We start from the raw sequence: 20,441 nt of genomic DNA, 5'->3' as shown, positions 1-20,441 counted from the left end.
TGTGACAATATGAAATAACAATTTATGAAGTGATTGCATCCAAGAAATTCTTCTAGAGATATATAATGCTGTTCTAACAGGAGAAAGACTTGACTGATGTGCAGTGTTTTATAAGCATGCCACGCTTATCTATAAAAGCTAGTTTTTACTTGGGTGGAGATTTATATCCTTACTGACTATTAATTAGCCACAATACTGTCAAAAAAAGCTGGAACTAGACTTGCTCTGGTAGTGTCTTTTTTTCTCTCCATTGACTAGAGAGGGAGCCTAATATCCAGTTTAGCCTAGATGTCTAAATTTTGAGCGTTGAAAGATGAGTCAGATGAATGCCTCGCTTAAATTCTAATAATTAAAATGTAAGGATGTCCGGAATCATCTTCAGCTGAACTCATGAACTGACTTCAAGTTTAGTGAAGCAAACTGTGTGGAATGGTTAGGTATTCTGTGATTGCTTTATCTATACAATCAACCTGAAGCATTCAAAAAAAATCTGAATCAGCAGTCTTGTGAGTTTTGGCTTATTAGGCTTTCCTCTGAAACAATGAAGAGTATAAACTTACCTAAGAAGCTGAGATTCGTATTTGTAAGCTCTTGCTTTCAAGGGCTGTTTGGTTTTCATTTGTTTGTTTTTGCAGCTTTTGCCGCAGGCACATGTGAATGTAAATAACCAATTATCCAAATAAACAGCCTCTATTACTCATCTGAGGGACTGCTGATGGCAATGTGGATGGCTTACCCTGTAGTTACTGCCTACATCCTACATGTTGTGCCAATAAACAAAGTATAAAGCAAAACAAAATTCAGCATAAAGCTATGAAACACTATTTAACACTGCTTTTTGCTCAAATTTAGATTAAAATTTAGCTATAAACCTATTCTAACCAAGGCTAACCCAGAATGGACATAGCAACAGAAACATATGTTGCCAGACATGAATCAGAGTAAATATATTTGAGATCAGTCTGAGAACAAGTTTTTTTTTTTTTTTAAAGGATTAATCGTTTGCCATCTTTCTCTGAACCTCCTGACCTGAATGGCTCTTAATGCTTTTTACCCCACGTCCATTGTCCTGACCATATTCCCACAACCGTAGAAGAGCCCAGGAGCTCCCCACCATCACGGTGCTGTGTCGCCCTTGTCCACCTCCTCTTCCCTGCAATGCAGCAAGTAAAGTAACGGAGCAGAAATCACTACTTCTCAAGGTCAGAATGAATGCAGACCTGCCTTGCTGCCCTGCCTTGTCATGGTGTGCTAGGTGCCAAGAAGGAAATTTCCCAGGAAGCTTGCTTCAATTAAGCAAAATCTCTGAACTGTCTGAATTTATGGCACAAGTCTATGAAAAGCACTGTGAACTTGTAAAAGGCACAGCAATACAGTGAGTTGGTGCATGACTACAGTGTAGTTAAGGAAACAAATTGCTAGTGTTGGGGGGAAGGAAGAGAGGAGTTGTGTAAGCTGACTTTAAGGCATTTGAATGCTGGCTGTACTTGCAAATGTTAAAGAAAAGTGTAAATTAGAGCCATCCTCAGGTTGCCTTAATACACCAAAAGTGACACAACATACTGTTGTAAAACTGAAATCTAAGCAACCAGCAAGAGCAACTTGGCCATCTTTGTAGACCTGCTTGAGCTGCTATTAGTGAGGTAGAGAACTGTCTGTATGGAGAAGGGAGCCCCTAAGAAAAAGGGATTTTGATTATGTGCTTACACCAAAGATCCAGACTGCTGAAAATTGTCCAAGCACTCTGCTCACAGCACGGAGGTGAGTTATGTTAGTGTCACTGACCAAGTTGCCAAAGTGTGTTCCCCCTGGCCTTCACTGTGCTCAGAGCTGAAGCAGCTCTGGAACAGATGCTCTTTTGAAGTAATCTGGCATTGATTTCAGTATGGGGATAGTGTGGACAGCTGTAGATAGTAACTTCAGCCATCCTGAAGTAAATCTTCCTAAATCATGAATCTGAACTTGAATCAGGAAAGACACCAGCATGTTCTCCAAAGTATTCCCAGTTTCTTTTATGGTGCAAGGTAGTGCCTCATGCCACAGCTTTCTACTCTCATTGCAGTTCAGAGCTCCATAGACATGTTTTATAAAACTGCCATTGCAGTTGCTACTGTTTATCTCCCTTGCCCCATCCAAGCAATAGATTTCACTCCAGTTTAGGACAGCATATCCAAGTATGTTTTCTTGCCACAGATCCTCTCACCTTCCTCTTGATTGTCCAGGTGGTCTGCAGATCAGAAATATCTGGTTAGAATTCAGGTCTGTATTTTTAAGAACTTGGCAATGGAAAAATTATGGTTTATACAGTGCCAAGTGTTAGAGCACTTATTTTCCTAATGGAGTGGTATAATTTTCTCTGCTTTCTCTTGGATCCTTTTAATTTTTTTATACATTGGCAGCAAAGATCCTCCATTTGCATTTACCCTCCTGTGCTCTGTTCTTTCATATTCTCTGTGTACTTCCAGCTAACATAATGACGCTCAGGTCTTCCCATCTGTCTAATACAGGACAGAGCTTTCACAGCTACCTATAGACAATCTGATGTTGCAATCCCAATTAGACCACAGATATTTCAGCCAAAATCTGTGTTTTCAACTGTAGTTATTTCAGAAGTGGCCAGGGTGATTCAGTAGAATTGTGCAGAGAAACAGTTTTACAAGTACATTAACAATTTGAATTCCCCTAAGTCTACCAACTATTCTGGACTTTTCTCTTATCAAATAAAGAATCTCATAAGGAATTATGAGTTGATCAGAATATGCCTTTTAAATCATAGTTGACATTTAGTCAGGTAACAATAGCATCAGAGGAATAGTGTGACTTACACATAGTATTAAGGGCACAATATATGTGGGAAGCACAGCTCTTGAAATTTAGAGGCTGAAATAGTTTTGGATGAAAAATGACTTTGTATTATTTGATTTCCTGCTGTTGTAAGAACTAGTTTATAAACATTTGCAGCCCAGAAAAAATGACAAATACGGTCTCTAAAAATTATTTTCACAGATACTGAAGATTTTCCTTTATCATTAGATCATTACTTTACTTGAAATATGAGAGCAGTTGTAGGTATCAAAAGAATTTATCATCCTATGGATCTGGGTATTGTACATGTGCAAATAAAAATAGCTCTTTCTTCACAGATGACATAAAATAATAGTCTAATTAGAGAACCAGCTGGTTAGCTGTGCCAAGGATCAGTTGCAAGCAAGTCCACAGCTGACCCGAATATCATGTTTATGAAGAAGATAGGGCTGTTTCAACAAACATCCCTATGCAAAGAAAACTGGAGTGCTGGGGAAAATAAAAAGCTGGTGGCACAAAAATGAGGAATATGGAAGTGCAGTATTATGAATTTTTTTAAACTGTTAATTTTGTGTCTACTTATTTGGGCCCATTTTCAGTTATTCTGAACTATCTTAAGTTTTTCATCCTCGTTTTTGAGCTAGTTTTTTTTAATTCTGTTCACAAATAGTAAGGGTTTTTCCCCCCCCCCAAACTAGGCACCACACACAAAATGGCTTGCATCAGAGGTTAATTGTTCTTACTGAGGCTTTGTGTGGAGGTGCAGGTGCAAGTGGTTCTTTCAGCTCTTCTGCTTTCTTTTTAAAAAGTCCATCTTAATGAGCCAGACTGCATTTGGCTGGCATCACTGTACAATACATTGTGTTCTGTATAGATCTTAAAATAATAGGGAAAAAATGCAGGTGGACTTTGAAATGTATTGCATGTCCAGCCAGCTATTGAGACTTCTTGTGTATAAGGAATTGGAGGCTTTCAGAAGGATTGGAGGCTTTCAGAAGGATTGTGGTGAGTGAAAGATTCATTAATGAGACATGAGCCCAGGTAGACACAGGCTGAATAAATTGACCTAAAAGAGCAAACATAGAGAAGGGCCTATTTAAAATACTTTTTTTAAAGAAGGAAGGGAGAGAAAGAATACTAGGGTACAGTACAGTGATCAAAGCATAGTCCCAACTTTTAAGCCCAGCTTTCTAGCAGTATGACACAGGCTGTTCTTTCTCTAGCTCCCAGATATTGTTAAACTGTTGGGACTGAAAATCCAAATTAACAAAGCAACATCTCGTCCTAACAGAATGGGAGTCATGAGATGAAGAACAGCCTTCCAATATATTTCTTGAAGTTTTCTATTTCTGTTGAATTGTGAAGAGAGTTTAAAACACTTTTCCTGTCTTGTCCTTAAATTTAAGGAAATGTACGGTATTACAATAGCATTAATAAAAAGTACAAGTAATAAAACAGTTTGATATCCCTTTAATGTCTGTTAGATCGGTAGCTTTGCTTAAAGACTATAAACACAATGTATTAAAAAAAAAGATATGGGATTAGGCATATACAATGCTTTTTCTAACCACTAACATTTCTCCATTTATCCCTCTCTTTTCTCCTTCTACCACTGATTAATTTTGGTGATTTGTCATCAAATCTCCTACCTTAGGTATCTTGTTAAATGCCTACCTTTCTGTAGCAGGGCGTGTAAAAAATTGCTGATCAGATTCAGTGAAGTCTTTTGAAATAGAATGACATAGAACGAAATAGACTGTCTACTTAGATACTTGAAAATCTCACTAAGTATCCAGCTTCATATTTGTCTGCCTTATATACCTCGGAAAACTTGTTCCTAAATGTATATATCACTTTTTGAAAACACAACTTAAACTTTGGAGTTACAAATATACATTTTGAAAATGTTACCTTTAATACTTCTGAAAACATTGCCTGTAACATCAAGGAATAGGTGATTCTAACCTGAGGTCAACTAAGAACAGTTATGCAGTGAGGGGAAAAAAACCATCACACAGGCTACTGGACAGCAATTGTTCAGTACTGAGGAATGCTGAATATTGTGTTTCAAAGAGACAGAAAGAGAAGTCTTTGTTGAAGCATGCTAAATAGAGAAGTGATTTGTGAACCTTGTTCAAAATAGCTGCTTCCTCCAGGGCCAACGTTTGAAGTAGTGTCAACGGAATCAAAAGGATGCTTTTTGCTGTACTACAGGAATACCATGTGAGTTGCTCTCTTTTTAAATGTATCTAAGGCTTTGCTTCCTCATCCCTCACCCCATAGATCCTGGAGAGTTCTTTTGGCTGCTCTTGCAATTCAGCTTTCCTCTATAAGCTGTCTTTTTTCCTCTTGCTGGGAATTTGCATTAAAAGTAGTTAGGTTTTGGTGAGTATAAGATATTTATATTCTTTTTGATAAACTCTAATGCAAAGCCCATAAAAAGACATTCCCAGGAGAATGACCCACTTTTATCCTGGTTGTAAGTCCTGCCTATGAAGTCAATAGGATTGCATGCATTTTCTACACTCAGTTCTTCATATATCTTCTGCCATGTCCTCTTGGAACTTCAATATATTTGAATGGTCTCATGATCTCCCCTTGCACCCAATTTATTAAAGTCCTTAGCTTTCTTCTCATTTTTGTAAGCATTCAGGTCTCGCATCCTATATATAAAGGAAAATAATTGGCTTTCTTGTTCTGAACCTGTGCCTTAATTACTTTCCTTCCCAAACTTTTATGAATAATGCTGATATTTACAGTTGTTGGTTGATTAGTAACCTGTTTGATATCTCAGCATCATGCCAATAGCTGCACTCTTGATCTTAAGTCATACTTTTCTTCCCCTTTCCCTGGAGCCTGCGTAGTATTTTCTGACTCCTCTGAAGTAGGCAGTTCATCAACTAAAGTTTGACTCAATCTGTTTGAATTCACCCCATTCTAAAAATGATACAGTAAAGGCAACACTTTTTCTATGGTTATGTTAAAGAGTACCAAGGATGGTGGATCTCTTTTCTTTATTTTCGTGATGTTACTAACAGAGACAAAGTTTTTGCGTTGTCTCACACACCAGTTTTCATAAAAAAGCTGTTGTGCATTCTTAACAATTTTATAGTGATTCTTTAGGACCCTGCTGTGGTACAAGGACTGTTTCACAGCATTTTTTCCCCAGAAAAAGCTATGTATTCTGACATGTTCCATCTTTTCTTGAATCGTTCTGAATTTAAAATACTTTCTTCAGCTTAGACTAATTTATCTGGAGTCCAGACTGAGATTCTCTCTCTCTCTCTTTACTGTATAATCTGTACAAAAGTATTTTGATTATGATTTTAAAAGTTGTAGCAAGGTAGAGGATTCCACTGTAGTTTTAATTCTGTTTTGCTCCCTTTTTCAAAATTGGGCCTGATCTTGTCATTTTTTTGTAGGGCTGTGATATAATATGTAGTGCTCCCTAATTTTGGAGGGATCAAAACATTTTTGATACCAGTATCTTAATTGTCATCTGTACTTCTGAGGCTTGTGTGACCATTTCTTAATAGTCGTGCTTTTCATGAGATAATAGTCTCACTCCCTAAAGTTGAGGAGATGATAGATTTCTCCTTGATCTTTCCTGTGTTGCTTCATCTGTGCAAGAAAATATGCACAGGCAGACCTCTTTAAGTTAGAAGAGGAAAAAAACAGCCCATCCAACCCATCAAGTTCCTACAGTTTCTTAAAAGAGAGATTCCCCCCAACAACGCAGAGCATATGTCAGTTTTAAAGCTTAAGATATCAGGAGTCTACTCATGGACAGAGAAAATGTGTAGTTTCAGGGGATTTGTGTCTGCTGATTTGGCTGCCAGAAGTTCATCTACTATCAATTAGGAACCGTATAAAAAAATGTAGCAGTTCAATTAGAAACATAGCCAGATGAGTAAAAACCAGGATGGGGAAGGAAAGCCCCATTGCTGCAGATGTTTCTGCACACAGAGATCCTTATGCCTGCACCAAAATCCATGGCGATCATTGAGATTGTGTGTGGGAGCAGACCGCATTAAAAAACAATGGTCTCCAGCTCTAGATAATTCTTTCATACAAGGAGTTAGAGAAGAATTATGTGTGTATAGTTCCTGCAGCTGGGGGGAGGGGGAACAAACCCAATTCTTTCTAATTCTGAATCAAGTCAAGCAATGCAAACTCAAAGTTCAGGATGAATTTTCCATATATTTAGTTTATATATGAGGGCATAGCCTAACAATACTTTTTGTTATTCTTGCACTAAAGTGTATCCATTCAATACATGGGAATTATTATGTGGTTTTAAAATGCGTAGAAATAACGTAATTTTACAGAAATCATGCTGTATTGGTTCTGTTTTGTGCAAGACTGCAAATGGTAATGTTAATTAAAATGCATCAATGTCAAATTATATTTCTGTTAAATTTTATGGAATTAATTTCCTCAAATAGATTTATAAATCAGATATATGCAAGCTAACAACTATGATTTCCAAACTCTCTGCTCTTTTGAAAATGTCATAAACCTTGCAGACAGGTTCTAAGCTTTGCTAATGTCATTGGAACTAAGCAAGAAATAACCTTAAGCTTGCACATATCTGAAAGATCAAGGCTTGTAACATTATTTGTATGTAGAAAGTAACGTAATGACTGAATGAAAATGCCATTTTCCAGCTGGTTATAGTACACACATACTTTGCTGAGTGATTATCGTTGACTTCAGTGGGATAATCTGCATGCTTCAGGTGAGACATAAACTTGCTGTACCAAGGTCTAGAAAGTAAGAGGTGAATGAGTGTTTGGAGGTTGAAGACCTTAATCTAACATGTAAACATGCACATCTCTCAGTTGTTCTCTCTCAGGTAAGAGAAATATATGTGGAATACATTGTTTCTCTTAAAGCTCACTTCTTTAGTTGCTTTTGACCACTCATAAATTATTTTAGAGACAAATTTTCATATTTGCTTTTGGCCCAAATAAGCTTTATGAAAAACTGAGACAATAATCAGAGAGATTGTCTTCATTCTGTGTCAGCACCGCTACTAGAAAACCAGTCATTACTTCTAGATTTCAGAGAGAATTCCCGGGCTGGGCAGCTTGTCTATCCTGTATCATTTCTTGCTGCACCAGTATTGAGACTTACGGCTCTGTGCTCTGCATGTATTTGGCTTTGCTGGAGGTTCCCTCTATTTTTCCAGACACAGAATTTTCCCAGACTTTATCTTTTTATTGTTGTTACTTTGCTGGAATTTATTTAGGATTCCAGTTATACAGATCTCTTCTATATGGATTTCTTCAGCAGGACACCCAGTTTGAGCCAAAGTATACTTAGGCAAACAGGAGGCTTCAGATTTCTTGGAAGAGTTCAGAGAAGATTATGCTAAGCAATAAAAACTTTAGGCTGTGAATAATTTGAATTTTCTGCATTGGTTAGAGAAAGCGATTATTTTAACCAGTGAATTGTAAGAAGCATTTGACTGAATTAATCTGAAAATACATTTAAATAAGATCTGCAAGGATATAATGACATACCTCAAAATTCCTTTTGATAGTTTTTTTATTTTTATTTGAATGATGCAAGTAATAAATGGTCATATTTTACCTGAACACTTCAGATATTTTTCTAGACATGGAAAGAAAGACAAATATGTAGATTATTAAAATAATGGTAAAGTGATTACAATGCAAAATAATGAGAAAATGATGAAATATGAAAAATTACACCACCAGTAAGGGGAGTGAGTGGCTTATAAAGAGCACTGAGTGTTTAGTAGTAATTGCAGTTACAATATTGTGTGTCTAGCAGTGAAAGAATTTAATCTAAGGAATTAGTTTAGGTTAAATGTATTCTAAAAAAAGAAAATCAGCTATGTTATGTTACCATGCCCCCCCCCCCCCCAAATTCTGTAGCAAAACAAAAGTGCCAAAATAGACCAGAAATAAATACCAGTCCTGAAGCATTTCATCACTGGATCTTGGGCTTTACCTACTAGCGTATGGGAGAAGGATGGTGTGATTAAAGCACTAACTTAGGACTGAAGATATTTGAAATTAAATTCCCAATCATAGTAGAAATTTCTCACATGACTTTGGATGTGTCTTTTATTCTGTATGTGCTTCAAAGCCTGTCCACAAAAAGGAAACAGTTACTCTCATACTGTTTGTCCATTTTGTGCATAACTCTTAGAAGTTTTTCAGTGCAGGGTTTCCCTCTCTCATGTGTGCGGCATTTGCTACTGGGCCATCTTCACTTACTCCTTTCATGATGATGATAACAATAAAACAAACCATTATTGACAGATTTTATTTTGATGGAATAAAGCAGTTTTAGCTAGTAGTCTCAGCTGAAAGTTGCCTCTTCTGTGCTGTAGCTGTCATATAACTCTTTCAAATTGTCAGTCAAAAATGCATTAATTTTATTGTGGACTGAGACTGTACCTCAACTGTAGTCAGAAAACTAGAGCAATTGACCAGTGTTTTCAGACAAATGTTTCAAGAAGCTTAATACTTTTTTCCCCTGTTTTATGAGACAAAAGGTCCCTGCTTTTGCTCAGAATCCAAATAATATTTTAGATGAAAAAGCTTCACTGGACTAAGCAATAAGACTTCAAAGAGTTTAATTAAGGTTTGGCCTTTTGTGCGGTTTTCCACATTTGTATGGAGTGGTCATCACATCTATATTGTTTTCATTCTCTGCATTGCTCACAGCCTGTTTTGGTCAACAGACTCTGGGCAAATATGACACCATTTACCAAACCTGTGATGTGCTCCAGTGGAGAGTAGTTTCTGAGGAAAGCCAGGAGTCAAAAGTGCTTTTCTAGTTGGCATGACAAAATGATAGATACTGAGGAAGCAAATCTAAGAAAAGTTGTGTATATCTGAAAGTCTGATTGCTTTTTTCCAATTGTATCAACTGATAAAAGATACTGCCTCTTCTAATAAACCTTGCCTAACTTTGTATAGGTATTCTTTAATTGTTCTCCCTTATCAACAAAAGAACAAGCACCTTTTTTTGATCAGGTTATCATTAAAGCAAAAATATTGCTTACCCAAAGATAAAGTTTGCAATACCAGTAACATGAATCATCTTAAGGAAAGAAGGATAGGTCCGCAAATTATCTCTTTCCACAGAGATGACTTCATGGTGACTCATTGACAAGGTTGTTGCTATAGACTTGCCTGTTATTGGAGCACATTATTGATAAAAAGATAGCTTAGTAATCACAACCATCTATGACATTGTTTTTCTGCTGTGATGGGAAAGAAGGTTGTCTTTCATTGTATTGTTCTATTGTAGGTCAAGTTCTTATCAAGTACATCATCAGTGACCTGCAAAATGACAAGAAAGCTGTCCTCAGTTACCTGTCTTATACCAAACCTGAAGCATCAATTTAGCAATGTAAGTGTCTTAGATCATCTTTTTGTGACATAGGTCACACCTTCTTTGCGTGATGTAGTTTCCATTCAGGTGATAGTATTTCACAACATCACGAGTCTGAAACCAGATTTTGATTTTGCATTTATTGGTTTACCCAAGATATTTCATCTAAGACTAGATTGACTCTTAAAAGCACCAGCTGCTCGTCAATGGTTAAATATGTCTGGAGGTATAAAGCTTTCGCAATGACAGCACAAAAATATGACATATGTTTTGAAATGCAGCTGGCTACATTGGCACTGCTTGTTCTTGCATGTTTTTATTGTCAGTTCTGAGGTGATGGATACCCTGAATTACTTATGAGTCGTCATTGCTGGGGAGAAGGAATATCCTGACAGGAGAACTTGCAGTTCCCATTATACATATAGCAAGAATTTTATCTAAGTTTTGTCAAGTAATTTTCATTTCTTAATTTTGCTTATGTGATAGTTATGCCATTCTCTGTATGTGCAGTCTACATCTCTACATATCTCCCTTACCATGAGATGGAGAATGTTTTCTGAGAAAAGATTTGCAATTTCTTTCTTTCGGAGCTTTACTGGTCATTCCTAACTGTGAACAGATAGCATCCCCACTTAGCCTATGATTAATTGCACAAGAGAGGCAAACACCGTATTCTGTCATTCTTGTTTTATCAATTAGTATACGTAAATTGTGTTGATCTTAGGAATAAGAGACTTGTTTAGCAAGGCAAACATACTTATCACTTATAGTAAAAAAATATTCTTACTAAAAATAAATATGCAAAATTTCTTACTAAAAATAAATAGGAAGTTAGAGAACATCTCTACTTAACACATAAATACTTTAATACATAAAAATTGTTTTTTCATGCTAAAACTTGTCCTCTTGTTGTATCATGCATATGTGCCTATGTGGCAATGCCCTGAAACAGCACTGAAAGGCCACTAGTTCATAAGTTACCACAACAGGTGTGCTTCTGGCACACAAAGCTATTCCAAAGAAGTAGTTTAGTAATGACAAATCATTGTCTACTCGTGTAAATTCACACTGTCAGTCTAGTAACAAAAGACAGCTGCCCAGAGCAAAGTGACTGCTACCAAGACTGGCACCATCTGGCCCTTTGCTCAAGAATTTATAGTTCAGGCATACTAAAGTGAAAGACTGAACTGTCACTTCTTACACTATGCTTAAACTAAAACCTCAAGTATTCAGAACTGTCATGCTCATAATTTGTGATCGCTAAATGGAGAGGTGAACGCTAATTTGAACTGTGGTCAGAAAATTAATATTCTGCTAGTATGGCGGCAATAACAAAATCATAGATCAGAAGAGCTTGAAAACTGAGACATAGACAATTCAGTGTATTTTGGGTGAAATGCTTTGCTCTTCACAGAGACCAAATTATCATTGTTTTTTCTGACCTGTAAAGAAAAAAAATCACAGAGAAAATCAAGCTCCAGCATAGATGATATCTTATACAATGGTAATATACTGTATTACTTTTATACTTTTCACCTTTTCCCTGATGTAGCTGTTACAGCTTACACAGTAAATCATGTATGAGAGATTTTACAAGTGCATTTTCCATGCTTTTTGGTTGACAGGCTAGAGTGTAGAATGAGAACATGTTGAGAAATTTCTACTATCGAACATGATGTATTTCAGCAGTTAGTACTTGGGGGGAAAAAAAAACCCTATGAATTTTCCATTTTATTATAGACGATAAATATGAGTAAGTCAAGACGGCAGTCCATGTATTGTGTTAAAGAACAATTCCTGCAAATAAGACACACGCAACAGTTATGTTCACTGCCAGGAAGGAGCCCCGTTGAATTTGAATGGATGGCTTGAGTGTCTCTGAAAGTTGAGTGAGTTCAGGCCATGATCAGCAAAACAGAGCATGCCTTAATGCTTAATGGTCAATTAGTAAAAACCTTGTTCTGCCACTGGTAAGAAAGTAATTGATAAATCTCTGTACCAGATTTTTGTCTTGCTTTTAACACTCCCTCCATGTCCCACTTGAAATGTGAATCGACGGTTCTCCAGCATGTTAGCTGTCATGCATGGTGTGCACTCAGGACCATCATCCAGTCTAAACTTCTTTGCTAGCAAAGAGGCAACCTGGCCATTAAGTCCTGAAATTGTAATAGATTGCAGCAAACAGAACTGTGATCCTTCCGTCTTTGCATACACTGTTCAGTTATGATGATGCACCTTGTGTGATGCATAAGTCCTTTGATGGCCCTTATTGGCTACTCTGATACACTCCGTGGCTGCTTTGAGATGTGTGAGCATAGCTGATTCCAAGATCAGGATGAAGATAAACAGGATAAACAACTGGACGTTTTCTAGACGTTATCCTGGTAAGTCTTTGAATTTAATCTAATAAGCCTGTTAATGAAGATAATATTTTGCAGTACTTCAGAATTAAGTAATGTAAAAAAATCAAATGGAATCAATTAAAAGCCTGCAGTAAACACACTAAGCCTCTGTGGAGTTAATGTATTTTTGAGGAAAGTGACTACATTCACCATGCCTAAAATGAAATTCCTAGGAAAGCTTCAGTTCTAGTGTTATCGTTTAAGTTTCAAGTATGGTCAGAGCTAGTTGTTCAGCTGTTTAGTAGAAGATAGTAGGGGAGCTCTGTACTCTGTTGTTTTGAGTGGTGTTTTTTGTAATGAATTTGTCAAAGTAAAGAGGAAATGGTAATAATAGAGTGAGAGAAAGGAAAAGAGAGAAAAGGTGGAGCAGGACAAACCGGGTTCCAACAGCTCAAAAAATACAAGAAAAATATGGTAGCTACGCATGTGGTTATTGAGATTGTATCCCCTGCTATTTTGGGTCTGAAAATAGGTTGGTAATTAATATTCTTGTTCCTAGAAAACCGTATAAGCAGAACTATTTTTTGTAGTGCTTGCTTGTTTAAAGGAAGTAATTCTTCTGCTGATAGCTTAAAATACACAATCCGGGACCCAGTAAAAGTTCACATTTAATGATAATACTTCTACTGATTCCTTTTCACCTTTGGAAAATGAACAATTATATTTCCCTCTGAGGGAAGTTAGATTATGGAGATTTCTTAGCTCTAATGGTATGAGATAAATGACATGCAAAGTCTTGTACATCCTCAAGTGTTACTGTCCCATCACTGTCCTTACAGGCAGTAAAAACGTTTGTTTTCAGAGTAGTTACTCCTGTCCAGGAAGAGAACAAGCTACCACTGATACAATTGTTTTCATCGGTGGAGCTAGATCCACATTAGGGAGTCTGCAACTCCAAACCTGTCGATAATGACTGTATAAGGAAATGGGAGCCATCCTACTTATAGGATACTCCATCTGCAGACCAGCCCATAAACCTCTGTCTGCCTATTTATCCAGTTTTCTGCCATAACTCCCTTCTTTCTCTTGTCTGTATTTGGCTTTTTATTTTCCTCATCATTTCAAGATTTATTCTAGTTGGCATTTTCTCTACTGTCTTCTTGCACATCTTCCTCTAATCTTGCTCTCTCGCATCTTCTGTATTTCTTTTTCGTCTTCCTCTACAGATTAGCTTATAGGGATTTTTCACTAGCTTTATCACCATAAAAATCTGCTGTGATTGCAGCTGGCACACAGTGGTATTTTTCTCCATGATGCAGTAGTATTTTTCTCTACGTGTTACCTTAGATATTGCTGTGTGACAATCATGGGTAGATGCAGAGATTTCAAAGGTGATCACAGTACCTCCTGACGGGCACTATAGTTAACTGGTGTTTCAAGAAGGACTGACAGATGCTTCTGTTTCTACACATGACTATCAAAGCTGCAGGACATAGGCAGACATTCAGATGAGAATGACTGGAGGAACAGAGCCCTTTCTGTTAAGTATATTGGTTTCATTTTAGAGGTATCCTCCTCGTTTAAATTGGGAGAGGAGGGAAAACAAACAAACCCTCTAGCTTGTTTCTCCCCATTTCAAAGTTTTTTGTCTTTACTCTTTAGATAATTGTAGAGGTTTATCCAGAGAGGTTCTTAGAGATGATCTGGGGGATATTCTTAGGGTCCCAGTAGTTTTCAGAGTAATTACATGGTAAAGATTTTGACATTTTTACATCGTGGTGTCTTGGGACTCATCCACAATCTTCACTTTTGTGTTGAGCTGTTAATTACTTTGTGATCTATTGCTGTGATCCAAAGAAATAGGATGAGGACATGACTATTAACCAAACAAAAGCACAGCATCAAACAAAACAGTTCCATGAGAAGAAATATATTTGGCAGTCTAAAGGATAGCATGTCACTCATAGTAAATAGAGCACACATTTCTCAGCAATAAATTAGCCTAAATGTACGTCGGCAATTCACGTTTCACTTTGTAAGTGTTGTAGTAACTGCGCAAACTATTATGCGGAAAAAGAGAACACAATCTTATTGCAGACTGAACTAAATAAATTCCTTTGGCTGCTTGTAATTAAATGTTGCTAGGTTTCCCCGATGTATTTTCAGTGTTTATTTCTAGAAGGTTTTTAGTTTTTTGTTGTTGTTTTAACTGACTACTGTTAGTACTGGGATAGGAGATAGTATTTTGTTGTCACAGAAAAATACCTTGTAGTCCAGGGGGCAGGCTGCTGGATTAGGGTTTAGGAGTCTTGGGCTCCTCTTGCTCATTCATGTGCTGTGTGGCTTGGGTAAGGCACTTCTGTTTCCTACACTGTGCCTGTTTTTACTAATTACAGAGAATGAGGACTGTCTTCTCTTCGGTGTTCATCTGCTACACATCCTCTACAGGGTAATGCTCATCTTGGTTGTGACCTTAGTGCAGTAAAATAAACAATAATTAATTAGTCAGTGCATTTACCAATTATCTGAAATAGAGGATCACCATCTAATCCTATTTCTAGTCATTATCGTGCTGCAAAACTTGGGAGACCGTCCTTGTTCTGACTGGTTAGATGCTTCAGGGTGTAGTGAGCATGATAAGCACTGAAGTTGGAGTTATAACTTTGACTTGCAGATTGTTGGACCATTGTGACTTCCATTGCTTAAAACTTTATCATTCTGATTGCCTATGACATTTGTGCTAGAGGTATTTGCATGTGTCTTCATCTTAAAAGAAATATACAGGGAAGGAAACTGGGGAGAGTAGACTGGAGAATGCTAGTTTACAATTTGTGATCTAAGCTAAAAAGACCATGAAACTTAGCTAATATAGTAATTGAGTAAAAATGTTGAAAAATAGTCTAATATTTTGTCAGTTCATGCTGCATCTCTGTAAAAATATTGTCGTTGTAATAATCATAAAAATAAAAGCAGAGTTGCCACTGTTCAGTAGACTCTACTGTCTGCAAGAACTAGGCAATACCACAGACTTGATATGAGTTAAATTCTTTGTAGAGTGAATACAAACATTTCCATTAAGGCTAGAGGTGAGCTACTGTGAACTCCATTTTAAAATACAGATTATGATATAGGCTGATTTTTTCTGTGTTTATACTTCATTGTTTTCCATTTCTCAGAATCGGACGGATGTGTACCAGGACAGAATGCCCTATGAAACTTACTGCTTTAAGAAGTCTTGACAAAATTGTTCCAGTTCTGCCTGCGCAGTTTCAGACTAATACTTATTTTCTAGCTGATCTTACGACTGGACCACCAAGAGCTAAGCCAAGTGTAGCAATAAACAAACCTAGAAATGTCCTAGCTGGTGAGTGACTGGGTATTTAGCTGCACAAAAGAAAGTGAGAAATACTTTCTTAAAGCCTTAAGATGCTGATATAATATACAGTATTTGGCAGCGTGCGTAATCTCTGTATTTGCTAGACCGTACAAGAATACGGTAGCCTTAAGTCATTCTGGGTTCATGAGTAAACGTAAGGATATCCTTGGAACATGCACAGCAGTTGGCCAGGAGGCATGGCATATATGGCCTCAGTTTGAATCCACTGAGGACTAGCTCTGTGTAGAGATGTAAATGACTAGTGTGGAATTCAAGGAGGAGTTAGGCACCCACATCCCCAAATGTAGAAGGCAGAAAAGAAAGCTCTGACAGACACTTCACAGTGCTCTCCTTCTCCCATTCTCATTTTGGAAGAAAGATTGGATATTCTGTATATCCCTTCTTCCCTATACACCTTCCTTGTGACATTCATGATTTAATAAAACTCTGCCACGTTCTCAGAAGCTTGGTTATGTCTACCAGGCTGAGGGGTCTTGATCTATTTAGTTTGCCTTTATGTGAAAGCTCTTCCTTATTTTTGATAATCTGTTTTCTTTCCCCCTTAAAACAAATCAAGCAGTACTAAGCGAACTAAAGCGAATGAAAAGCTGGAAACTTAAGTTGATGGATGAGGCAATAAATCAGACAAATGCTAAACCTCTGTCTAGTAATTATAGAAGACACCTCATTACTAGCTTCCCCGAGACCTGTGCTTGCCATTATCACTTTTTTCATTTTTTAAATTTAACCCTTTTACAGAGTCAGCTTGTGGCAATAGACAAGCACCATTTATCAGTAGAGGCTGTGGTAGGGTACAAGCAGGATTATAGATTTTGAGTGAAAAGCCTATGAAGCTTTTTTGGACAAGGCATTGGGTTTTCAAGGTGAAGGAAAGCACAGAGCAAGCACTGGCAATAAAACTGGATGGAATGTATCATTTTTTCCTCATTGCAGGGCCTGTGCTCTGTACAGTGGGTACAAAAAGGCAATGCATGATGGTGGCTGGAAAACAATATTGAAAGCAAAGGCATGACTGAGCAGTTCTTAGGTGGCAAGGTAAGGTCTTCTCCATCTCTAGGGAATGCTACATGTAATTCCATAACCACTTGGAGCAAAGGAGTGACAGAGATAATCTTCACACCAGAGTTTTAACTGATCAAAACTGTACATCCTGCATCATCAGTGCCACTTGGTATGTGATGCAGAGCTCCCCTGAGACCTTTAGGAATGTAGTGTCTCCCACTATTAGGTAAAACACTGTTCTTCTCAACTTTGGAGTCTTTCCAGATTCTTTCCAACTCAGTTATGTGTTCAAGGAAGTGTTGGAGTTTTCAGCTGTTCCTCTGAATCCTTTATAATACCAAACATTTAATTTTTCAGTGATGTATGAGATTGTATTGCATGTGATACCTGGATCTGTTATGCATTCTGAATGTACTTGACTGTTGTGATACGATGGGGAAAATCATGATGATACAGTGAGCAAGAAAAACTTAAGACTGAGGAGTTTATTTGACATAAGTGGACTGACTTGTAGTTTTATCAATATATACTTAAATATCTACCCTGTTATCTACAAAGACCATAGTAAACTAATTTGTGGATAAGAAATGAAGAAAACTTTGTCAAATGAGTAATGTGGGTCATCTGATAGAATCACTCTTGGATAACAGACATAAGTTGGCATGAAAATATTAAGACCTGCTTTATCTTTAAAGATAGTGATTTGTACATTATTATTTAGTAGCATTATTTAACAGAAAAACACCCAAACAGAATAGTTTCAAACTTGTTCAGGGTACAGGTCCTAAAATTTTTTTCTGTGATGGTCTGAGTCCTAATTAGTTAAAGCTTATAGGCAAAAGGTTGTTTCCTTTGGTACATCTTGGAGACCTCTCAAAAGTAGTGGATGGACCCTCAGGGATCTTCAGACTACAGACTGAAAACCACTGCTCAATTGCCTCTACAGTAAGTTGCTACTGAGTCTCTAGATGCCTAAGGAAGGTGAATATCAGCTCTTACCATTTTTCTTCCTGCTGTGTGGAACAAGTTTTAGTTTAGCCAAGCAAAATTGGCTTCTACTTGTAAAACCTTTTCATCTATGCAAAGCCTGTGATTCAGGTTCAGTGTAACAGTGAAAGATTATTCCCTTCTCCCTGTCCACTCTTGCCCTCACAAATGGTAGGCAAGATTTCAGATGTGGTTTTAACAACTGCCTTTTTTGAACGGCAGGTTTGCATGATGAACCAGAGATTCTCAGAACTGTGAACTGCACTCAGTCATCTCAATATCTTATCTTTCATAATATTGTAGCTAGGAAATATTTAAGGATTCTCATGTAGTTCTTCAGTACTGCTTACCATTGCACTCTGAGTTATTAAAAAATGTGTTTTGAATTATCTTCATGGAAGGTGGGAAAGAATATAACAAAGTCCTTTGTATTGGGAAGCAGTATGTTGTGGGCTTCTTTGCAAGTATAATTTTCAGAAATGAACATGCCTCATTTCTTCTCTTTTTTTTTTTTTTTGTTCTTGAGCTCAAATGATTCAGCATGTTCCTAGAAAAGTCACAGCCGAGTTCCTCTTTCATGTTTGGCCAGACAACCTTTATCCTGGAGCTGTAAGAGATAGATGGACAGAACAGAGTGAATGCTCCAGATGCTGTTCAGAGCCCTTTGCTTTATCTTCCTATTTATTACCACCATCTGCACTGGGAAGAGAGGAAAAATGGGAGCCCCATCTTATACCAGATATATTGGCTCTTAGCAAAGCAAAGCAAAGCAGAGGAAGAGCAGAACATCGAATGAAGCAAAGCATTCTCTAGCTCAAAAATGTCCAGGCAGTGTTGTTCACCCAGAACATCTGAGCTGTGCTTTTACAGCTTCTCTACACCTCTGTTTCTGTAATGGTTTTAAATGGCAAATACTAATACTTTCCTGCCCCTGGGAGGAATGTGAAGATTATTCAGTGTTTCTAAAAAGTTCTGAAGATTAATGAAGTTGCTCCGGCAGAGCTGTCTGTGATTTCATTAGGTAAATGCAGCAGGGTTGAGAAACTTTCAGGTTTATTTTGCAGGCAGTTAGAATAGTTTTCACTGCTCACAAGTGGAAAAAGTTTTTTTCCCTTGCTATTTGATGGGCTGGATTGTCCTGTGAGACGTGAACCTAAGCAGGAGGCGAGTGTGATGCATGAGCTGTGCTATATAGCAGTTCTGCCAAACTGCCTGTTCTCTGAAGACCGTTCCTTCCTGGCTCCCTACGTGACCTCTTCATTCCTGGCCTGTAACATCAGCAGATTAGCCAGTGCAATGGGAAGATGAAATTAAGGCTCAAATCTTTTCTCTTTCCAGACCACTGATCTTTTCTGGGGAGAGAGTTAAGCAGCGTTAGTAAGTTAGAACATACCTAACCATGCCTGCAGAGTCACACTCGGAATCCTTGTGACAAATGGAGAGGTTTTGCTTTTTTGCATCAAGAGATAATCCAGGTTATAATCTAAGCCAAAGTGATTTGCAAGTATCTATCACATTTTAGCAATGGAAAAAATTACCACTCTGGTGAAACATTATATCCCCAGGATTCCTTTTGTAGGCTGTGCTAGGCAAGCTTGTACTTCTCAATTCCTTGTATGTAACTTTTGTAAGATCTTTGAAAGCTATTTCACACCATCACTAAAGTGAGACTCAGGTCCTGTATTACACCAGAGACACCAGCCATGCTGGTCTGCTATATCATGCAGTATATCAGTGGAAATTCATGGAAATTCTTGGAAAATAGACTGAGTAAATTCTTCTTGGAAATATTTATTGTAATTGCTCTGGGAGACATTGAATGTTGCTACACTATTCCTATGCATATCACTATGCATATCACACATATGCCTATATAGACATTTTTGTATTCCCGGGTTAGGCTCATCTACAACCACTTGGGACGTTACTTGATACTAAAGGACTTATAGTGACAACAGTGATTATTTCATCTCTTTTGAGCCTTTTTAAATGGAAAATATATTAAATAAATTCTTCTTGCATGTTTTTCTCATGTTCCTGTATTGAAATACAGTATGCATCTTAATTCAGGCAACTCGGTCTCTAAAAGACACCTGCTTTTAGCACAGCTATTTGCAGAACTGCAATGTTGCAATAAAACAATGGGTAGCCAAGTATCAGAGCCTTCTCACTAAGATGTAGATGTCACGTTTTGGAGTTTGAGTGATATTACCAGATAAAAACATGCATTTGCAATCAGTTATCTTACAAGAGGGGAATAAAGCAGAGCTCCATTAGTATATTAACTTATTGGCAATAATAGCAAATAATTATTCATTACTGTAACTTCCTTTAACATTTCTGCTTCTGAATTTCATAGAGGAAGTACAAAATGTTCTCAGATACATTAGGAATCTATTGATAGATGTTCAGTTGGTATCAAGGTCTTACAGCAATCTGTTATTCTGGATTGCTGCCTACTTAATCAGTGATTAATGAAAGCTTCCATTTTGTATGTGAATTTGGAAGCCTGTGTTCTTGGCATCACTGACGTA

At 37.4% G+C, this 20,441-nt stretch overlaps 1 long non-coding RNA gene across 1 annotated transcript in view; it reads left to right on the top strand.

Annotated features, from left to right (window-relative positions):
* Nucleotides 1-20,441, top strand: part of LOC112985687 (uncharacterized) — a 207,284-nt gene that overhangs the window by 25,352 nt on the left and 161,491 nt on the right. Inside the window, exon 5 of the long non-coding RNA XR_003259801.2 lies at nt 10,096-10,197. This is a non-coding gene — a long non-coding RNA (uncharacterized LOC112985687). The remainder of the gene's footprint in view (nt 1-10,095; nt 10,198-20,441) is intronic.

The sequence above is a fragment of the Dromaius novaehollandiae genome, chromosome 5 (assembly GCF_036370855.1).
Source record: "Dromaius novaehollandiae isolate bDroNov1 chromosome 5, bDroNov1.hap1, whole genome shotgun sequence".
Classification (NCBI taxonomy): domain Eukaryota; kingdom Metazoa; phylum Chordata; class Aves; order Casuariiformes; family Dromaiidae; genus Dromaius; species Dromaius novaehollandiae.
Note: the sequence above shows the minus strand (reverse complement) of the source record. Positions and strands in the feature narration are given on the sequence as shown.